Source organism: Mauremys reevesii, linkage group 2, assembly GCF_016161935.1.
Source record: "Mauremys reevesii isolate NIE-2019 linkage group 2, ASM1616193v1, whole genome shotgun sequence".
In the NCBI taxonomy this organism is placed as follows: Eukaryota; Metazoa; Chordata; order Testudines; family Geoemydidae; genus Mauremys; species Mauremys reevesii.
In genome coordinates, this window is record NC_052624.1 from 72,714,721 (window position 1) to 72,722,947 (window position 8,227).

General features: G+C 49.1%; 1 long non-coding RNA gene across 3 annotated transcripts in view; it reads right to left on the bottom strand.

Moving 5' to 3' along the window:
- The window catches only part of LOC120399146, a 42,000-nt gene extending 34,062 nt beyond the window's left edge, over positions 1-7,938 (bottom strand). For 2 of the 3 annotated variants that reach the window (XR_005594986.1, XR_005594987.1), the window contains exons 1-2: positions 7,880-7,938; positions 5,195-5,357 (exon numbers count right to left, since the gene is read on the bottom strand). This is a non-coding gene — a long non-coding RNA (uncharacterized LOC120399146). The remainder of the gene's footprint in view (positions 1-5,194; positions 5,358-7,879) is intronic. The other variant, XR_005594985.1, reaches the window with a different exon arrangement.
- Between the last annotated feature and the right edge of the window lie 289 nt (positions 7,939-8,227).

The window sequence follows — 8,227 nt, forward strand, 5'->3', positions numbered from 1 at the left end:
GTTAAAATTACATCCTTAAGATATAAATATGTACTGTAAGCACAGAGTATTCCAAAACAAAAACACATCTTCTGTGGTTGGTGGAGCACCACACTACACCTGTGATCTACCGCATCGCAAGTCTCTGATCCTACTAGAAGACACACAGCCCTACAGAAACCCACTGAAGTCAAGGTAGACTCTGTGGGTGTATTGTGGGGTGTTCAGAAATCCAGGATTAAGACTAAATAGGGAACATTTTGCTGAACTTTTTTATATATGACCCCGGAGTAATATCTGTTCATTGCATTTCTAGCAATACTGTCTATTGGCTGAAACGCTGAATTCAGGACCAATCTATTTTGGCATGTCCAAGTCAGAGTCTAAAATATCTTCGACCTTGTCCAAAGTCTAGAAGTTAAATATGGCATGTTTTCTAACTGTTATGCTCCCACTACCAACAATCAGTTCTCAAGTCTAAGGCTGTGTGAGTTATTCTGAAATGCATAATGGCATCCACAAATTCTCTGCACTATCAGTGCCTATGAAATGTGGTTTTAATATACTTTGAGGCTGAAAACTGCAATGGCTATTAGCCAGGATGGGCAGGGATGGTGTCCCTAGCCTCTGTTTGTTAGAGGCTGGGAATGGATGACAGGGGATGGATCACTCGATGATTTCCTGTTCTGTTCATTCCTTCAGGACACCTGCATTGGCCACTGTCGGAAGACAGGATACTGGGCTAGATGGACCTTTGGTCTGACCCGGTATGGCTGTTCTTGTGTTCTTATGACTAGATACACAAAGGGATTTAGGTGCATAACTTCCACTTGAGGCACCTAAATCCACCCATTTACACACCACTGAGAGCCTTAAAACCTTCGCTCAGCTGCCGCCTAACCCTTCAGGCATCTCAGTTTCTGCTTATAGGCATCTATATTTCCACCAGTGCACATGTGCAACACCACTTAAGTCCTGATACTACCAAGCTGCTCGGCACCTGAGCTCATGCCTAAGCTCTGGCAAGATTTTCCAACTACCTCGCCTGCAGGGCCCAACTTGCCAGGCACGCTCTGAGCATGCTTACCTTGCGCAACAGACAGCCATGGGTGGCCACTCCCTGGGATGTGGGAGACCCAACTTCAAATCCCTGCTCCAAATCAAGCAGAGCAGGAATTTGAAAACAGGTCTCCTGTATCCCGGGTGAGGGCCCCAACCACTGGGCTGTGAGCTATGAAAAGGTGGGAGTGTCTGGGTTTTTATCGTGAAATAGGGCTGACCTGGTTCAGGTGCCTAACTCCAGGAGAGGGTTCAGATCTGTGAATCCTGAGCAGAGTTAGGTGCCTACCTACCTTTAAGGGATAGGGCTTAGACCCTGCTCCTCAGCATTTCCTACTGGCTAGTTTAGGTAGCTAGCTACTCAGCTTGGTGGCTTCTAAGCTCTGTCTTAGGCTCCTAGCTCTCCCCATGCACTGTACAGCACTGTACAGTTAGGTGCACTGCACAGCACCTAACTCAGGGCTGAGGATGCCAGTGGGTGACAGGGTGCCCCAAAATTAGGTGCTGCAATGCCAAAGGCCCTTTGTGGGTCTTGTCCCTAATCTATAAATATGCTTCAGATGCCAGGGCAAACCTGGAATACTCTCCTAGGAAAGTGTCACAAAACACAGCATCAACAGATGGCCTCAGTTTTCAGAAGGTTTTCAAGAACACATTAGACAAACACCTGTCAGGAATGTTCTAGCCCTGCCTTGAGTGCAGGGGACTGGACTAGATGACCTCTGAAGGTCCCTTCCAGTCCTGCATCCTAGGATTATCACATGACACCTGACCTCTCTCTACCTTCTACATTCTCAGATGATGGCGGCCTACAGAGCACTGGTTGGTGGCCTGTGTAGAGCTGCTTGGTCACTTACTGCAGGATCTCCTCCTTGTTGCCAGCAGCAACAACCGTGCTGTGTTTCTACAGCATAACTGAGCGGATTCTTATGCTTTTTTAATTCATTTCTTAAGGTCTTGCATTTTGCTAGTAAAGACTTAGCCACCAAGTACAATCCCTGCAACAGAGCTGCTGTTCCAGAGTAACATCAGACTTGGGCTTTGGCTACACTTGCATTTCAAAGCACTGCCGCGGCAGCGCTTTGAAGCGCTAAGTGTAGTCAAAGCGCCAGCGCTGGGAGAGAGTTCTCCCAGCGCTGTCCGTACTCCACCTCCCTGTGGGGAATAACGTACAGCGCTGGGAGCCGCGCTCCCAGCGCTGGGGCTTTGACCACACTGGCGCTTTGCAGTGCCGCAATTTGCAGCGCTGGAGAGGGTGTGTTTTCACACCCTGCTGCAGCGCTGCAAATTTGCAAGTGTAGCCAAGGCCTTGGATGGATGGATGGAAAAAGACTTTCTGAATACTATTTATTCATGTAAGCAGTTGCCGCAGCTGACCAGGAGGATGTGATGTGATCATGAAAGGGAGGAGAAGTGGGACATTCAGTTGTAAATGGAAGAGAGGATAGCCTGTGAGACAGCCTCTTTAGTGAGGTGTGGATCTATGAGAAAGATCAAGAACCGCTGAGCTACAACATGTATCTGTTCAAGCAAGGCCAGCCTTAGGGAAAATGTCACCCTGGGCGAACTTGTATTTTGGCATCCTTGCCCCCCATGAGCATGGCACCCACCGCCCATGGGCAGGACCCAGGTGGGCTCCTCACTCTCCCCTTCACCCCCAACCCTTTTACCTCCCTCTTGGACCCCCAACCCCTGCACTCTACCCCCTTCACCTCTGCACCTCCCTTCTGCACCCCCAACCCCTGCACCTCCCTCCTGCTCCCCAACCCATGTGCCCCTGGCCCCTGCCCCTCTCCTGTTACCCCAACCCCTGCACTGTGCCCTCTTTGCCCCTGCACCCCTTCCTACACCCACGTGGGGAAACTGTCCTGGATGCACGGAGCAGCTGGCACTGCTGCTTGCGCCTCACCTTGACTGCTGCTCCTCCGTGCACACCTAGGGGGCTGTGTATGTGGAAGGGGAAGTGAGGAGCAACATCAGGGCTCCCTGTAGCCAGGGCACTTTCACCGCCTGGGCTGTGAAAGGGGAGGACAGAGAGCAGCAGTTCCTCATGCCTCACAACACAGCCCAGATGGGGAAAGTGACCTAGATCCAGGGAACCCTGATGTTGCTCCTCACTTCCCCACTCACAGACCCCTAGGGGGACGTGGAGGAACGTTGAGGGGGGGTGAGCAGTATCTGTGTGTGGTCACTCGCACCCCCGCCCCATGTTCCTCTGCCAGGAGGAAGCAGGGAGAAAGCTGGGTATGCACCCAAGTGGTGCTGACACTAGCACCTCTGCGCTGCCGCATGGTGCCCCCTTGACCACCGGTGCCCTGGGTGTCCGCCCACATGGCCCACCCCTAAGGCTTAGCCCCTTGTTCAAGCTTTCCCTGCCCTAGAGTTACACGTAATGGAAGACACTAATTCAACAGATAACTCAATGATACATATTTTCTGCCATAAACACCCTATGCTAGTAAATAACTACATACAGAAAAAACAAGGATGTTAATAACATTTATATAACCAGGGAAATGCATCCCTTTCCTTTCTTTTTGCTCCTTTTCCTGCCTCCCACCCCTTTGGGCTTTTTAAATTCCCCCTTCCTTCCGATTTGCAGCACTTCCCTTCTTCTCTGTGTATTTCTCTCTTGTTTGGTGGGGTGTTTTTATTTCTCTTCCCCACGTCCTCTGTGTGAAGGAACAAAGCACTCATGCAGAATTCATCACAGGAAAACAAACATATCCCACCTCTACATCCTTGGGAAGAGACTAATTGAAATGACCAGTCCTTTGGAAATTGGCATAGAGAAAGCAAGAGAAATTACTATAGTCAATTTGTCAAGGGAACTGTTGGCACTCTGACAGGTCAGGAAAACAACTATTTGATATAGAGGGAGGTGCAGTGCCTGAAGGCACGATTGCCATCGAAAGAAATAATGCCTTGCAGATGTAGCAGAAAAGCACAGGGCGTAATGAACCTTGCTAGACCTTTAGCACAGACCTATGGTGCACAGAGGAGCAAGATTTACCTCACCCTTGGAGAAAAGTCTGATAGAAGCAACTAGAGAATGAAAACCTGATTTAAAAATTGCCTAGTAAGGTTTTCATTCAGTAGGCACTTCTGTAGGTTTTCCAGTCCTATTAAATTCTTCAGAGACTCAGGGAATGGACAGTGCCACAGACAGTATGAGTCAGCCCCCTTTCTTGCCATGCTGGCAGGCAGATTAAGTTTACCCCCTACATTAGAACACTGGGGGGCCAGGGTTTCTTGAAGCCTCTCCTGGGAAAGTTGCACACATAATTTAGCTCTATGACGGATTCCAAGCACATCTTATTACTGTTATTATAATTATCGGCACTCACATAGCACTTTTCAAGCCCCAAGACCTATTCAAGCAAAGCTGGCAATCCCTGCAAAGCCATGCAGATGGGCCACAGGGTTGCAATGTCCCAAGCTCAGTGTGTGACCTGCTCTATTGCTGCTATCTGAACAGTAGTCAAGAAACTGACAGAAGTGCCAATTTCAGTCAGCAGCTACTGGGACTCCCAGAGTCTGCAGCTTCTGGGCATCGCCATCACGTGGAAGGCCCGAGGGCCAGGAACCCAAGGGCTTCCGGACTCACAGGCCAGCTGGTTCCTGAGGCTGCCAGCTCAGAAGTCTCAGAGCCTGGAAGCTCTGGCATGGCAAGGTTGCCCCATAGCCACAGACCCTGCAAGCTCTGGGATCCCCTAGGCGACCTGTCCGGCAGACAGAGTAACATCAAAACTCTGCCTGAGATTCAACAAAAGTTCATTGAACCTGATCCCTTTGCACTAAGTATTTTGAGTTCAACATACCAGCGTTTTCCAACAAAACTGGAAGCACTCTGATCACCTCTATTCAACTGGATGAGTTGGCTCCAGGCCACCTGGCCCTTAAAAGAGACAGACCACCCTGTTACAATTATCAAAAGCACATTGCTGAAAGATACTTGAACCCATAAGCTAAGACACTACTCCTTTTGTGTGTGGGTCCTTCTGCATTCAGACAAGCAGCACTTTGTACATTCCTTGTAAATAAACAAGAGTGCATCCAAGAAGATACCAGATTCCATCATCAGTTTCTACTCCCAGCTGAAACAACCTGCACTTTGACTAACCATTGGGATCAAAAAAGGAGAAACATTAATTACCAATTTTACCGTTTGCTTCCTTGCACAAGAGTTCTGCCGACATCAGGGATTGATTCAGGAGTGCATGCTTCCTCCAGCATGTAGACACTTCTCCTCTGCAAGACGTTACTCCCAGCCCCAGTTCCCTTCATCTGATCGCGTGTAGACATGCATGCCTCCATACCTGGCATATTAAGAGGTTAAAAGGGTAAATTGGTGCTGGGAGCATTTTTTTTAAATAACTAGGTTCTCAGCTTGGCCAGGGGAAGAAAGGCCAAAGCATTGTACATGTCAGAATTTGCAAAGACGTATTCCTCCCAGGTGCCTGAACTGCGCCTGGCCTCCAGACTTCTAACAAAAGCCGCAAGACTTGAATTCACCATGTTACCAGCTAAGCTATCTGTATTAAGCACCCTGGTGCGCACAGCTGGTACAGACATCTCCCTGAGCCCCAGCGGTCAAATGCATTTAGCCATGTGCATTCTTCCATTCTACATTGTTCCTCTTATATTACCCCACTCTCCTTGCAAGGGGCAATCATTATAGGAGGCTCATTCATTACACCAACCCTAGCCTTCTAACACAGCATCAGATGCCGGCAGTTTGCTTTCCCTGGCCATGAGACAAGTGCCTAGGGAAGCTGCAAGCTTCCAAACACACACTGGACAGTAAATAAGTGAAAAAACAAACTTGCCACCCTGAAGGAGAAGAAACCCTGTGAATCTGTCTGCACTACCTACAAATGCCAGCTCTCCACAACTGTGCTGTATCCTCCACGGCTTCCTTTCCCTCCTCCTCTAAGGAAAGAGAGCGTGAGTGTGTCAGTGCCAGCTGCTGGGGCTTGGGTGAACAGGCTGCAGAGCTGCAGCAGGATGTGTAGCCCAGCCCCCTATTGAACACTGAGTAAATATTCTTGTCATCGACAGTGCTAGAAAAGAAGTATGGTCTCATGCTTAACTGGGACTCAGGAGATTTGGGTTCAATTCGCATCTCTGCCATAGATTTCACTTAGTCTCTGTGCTTCAGTTCCCCCATCTGTAAAATTGGGATAATGATATTTCCTCTCTCATGAGTCCCACCCTTTGCCTATCCTGTACATTTAGATTAGAAGCTCTTTGGGAAGGGACAGTCTCTGACTAGACCTCTGTACAGTGTCCAGCACAATGGGGCTTTGATCTTGGCTGGGGCCTATAGGCACTAATATAAACAGTACTGATTAATATGTTTATATTGTGCCAAAGGTCTGCATGGTGCTTTGTCTCTCTTGGCCAGCAGAGAGAGATCGGGTACAGAGGGATTTGACACTGCACCCCACAGAGCTCTGAGAGACACTGAACCTCTTTCAGGGACAGTCTTCTGGAGTTGCAAGTTCCAAGCATGTTTTGCTTTCTTTGTGGGTCCATTTTTGGTACAGATTATCACATACTGCAGGCTACAGCTGGCATCCAGCACCATCCTACTCACTCCAAGTCGTTTTACAAGAAATGGGTACGGTTTTGGCACTGAAAGTCAGTTTAGTACATACTAAACTTCCAAGTAAAACAGATCATAGGCATTAATCGCTAATAAATCCATTAGTCATCTGCAAAGCGTGCAAGGTTGTTCGTGTCCCCAGACGATAAATGACGCCTGAATGAGACATTATCTTTATCTGACTCTCTTTAGAAATAGTTACTTTAATGGGATCAAAAGTTTAACCTTCATGGTTTCCTGTTTTACTTTTGCTAATTACTTCGATACTGCAACTGAAAGCACATTTTTATGGCACAATAAAAGGGTAGTGGTTAATCTGACCTCCGTAGGCATATTTACTTTTACAAAAATTCTAATGTACATAGTGCTTCAGGACAGCATGTCGTCATGGGTCAATACCACATGGACAGCATGGGAAAGCAGACCCAAATGATTATTTTTGAAAGCTATGTCTCTACTACAGACACTGCTGGCATAGCTCTGTGGGTCAGGGCTATGAAGAGATGTAATCCCTGACCTACACAGTGTAACGGCAGAAGTCCCTATGGTAGATGAAGTTATACCAGAAAAGCTGCACTTTTATTGATATAGCTTGTTTCATTCATGGATGGAGGGGAAGTTTTCTATACCAGTACAAAGCACAGTTTTGCTGTAGTAGCTGCGATCACACTAGAAGTGCTTTGCCATTATATATACAGTAGTGGTAAAGAACATAAGAACGGCCATACCGGGTCAGACCAAAGGTCCATCTAGCCCAGTATCTGTCTATCGACAGTGGCCAATGCCAGGTGCCCCAGAGGGAGTGAACCTAACAGGCAATGATCAAGTGATCTCTCTCCTGCCATCCATCTCCACCCTCTGACAAACAGAGGCTAGGGACACCATTCCTTACTGTAACAGGGTCGGACTCAACCCTTGCAGCGCCTCCTGCTGGTGACTCTGGGAATTAGCTTTGTTCCAGCCCGGAGCACGCTCTGCAGGCCGGTGATCCACCTGTTTACTATTGGCCCCGTGTCCCTCCCAGGACCCTGGTGCCCCTTTGACTGGGTCTCCCCCTCCCAGGGGAACCCCCACCCTACTATCCCCACTTTGCCTCAGTAGTGGCTACTGCCAGTCATTATCTAGCCCCACACTCTGGGGCAGACTGCAGTATCAGCCTACTCATCACGGGCAAAGGGGTTTGGACCTGCTGCCTTAGCCTACCCCTGGGCTGCCCTCTGCAACCCCCAGTACCTGTTGGCCCACTGCTGGGCCGCAGCCTGGGGCTGGAGCTGGAGCTGGAGCTCCCCAGTTCCTCAGCCTTTCCCCAGCCCTGCTTCACTCAGGTATCCAGTCTAGCTCCCTGCAGCCAGGCCCTTCTCTCTCTGAAGGCAGAGAGAGACTGACTGCCTTTGGCTTCCCTGGCCTTTTATAGGGGCCAGCTGTGGTTCAGTTTGGGGCGTGGCCTCACCTGCAGCCACTTCCTCCATTAGCCCAGTCTTGAGAACCGCTGCTCTCAAGCCCTGCCAGGCCACTTTTAAACCCCTCTGGGCCGAAGCAGGGGGTCACCCTGCTACACTTACCCATCCTGGCTAATAGCCG